At 41.2% G+C, this 294-nt stretch overlaps 1 non-coding gene across 1 annotated transcript; it reads left to right on the forward strand.

The window, feature by feature from the left end:
* Nucleotides 1-207: 207 nt before the first annotated feature.
* Nucleotides 208-294, forward strand: trnay-gua (transfer RNA tyrosine (anticodon GUA)). The gene is given in 2 exon segments: nt 208-244; nt 259-294. It is a non-coding gene; the product is annotated as a tRNA-Tyr (tRNA).

Here is a 294-nt window from a genome sequence, read left to right on the forward strand (position 1 = left end):
CAGTTCAGTTTTTTGCGAGAGACTTTGAATGGAAGCAGTGTGCTAGCTAGCTATTTATCTAAAACCAGTCGTTGTGTGTTCGCGTTTTTATCAATGATTGTACCTCAGCTGTGAGAATGAAATTTCATACATTTTTGAAATCTATGATATATTCCGGGAATGGTATATTTTATTAAATACTGTGGAATGAGAAAGATGGACACCGTCCCTTCGATAGCTCAGTTGGTAGAGCGGAGGACTGTAGAGGCGAAAGCTGAAATCCTTAGGTCGCTGGTTCGAATCCGGCTCGAAGGA

Source organism: Pundamilia nyererei, unplaced genomic scaffold (genome assembly GCF_000239375.1).
Source record: "Pundamilia nyererei isolate P.nyererei 1_Seehausen unplaced genomic scaffold, PunNye1.0 scaffold00027, whole genome shotgun sequence".
Lineage (NCBI taxonomy): Eukaryota > Metazoa > Chordata > Actinopteri > Cichliformes > Cichlidae > Pundamilia > Pundamilia nyererei.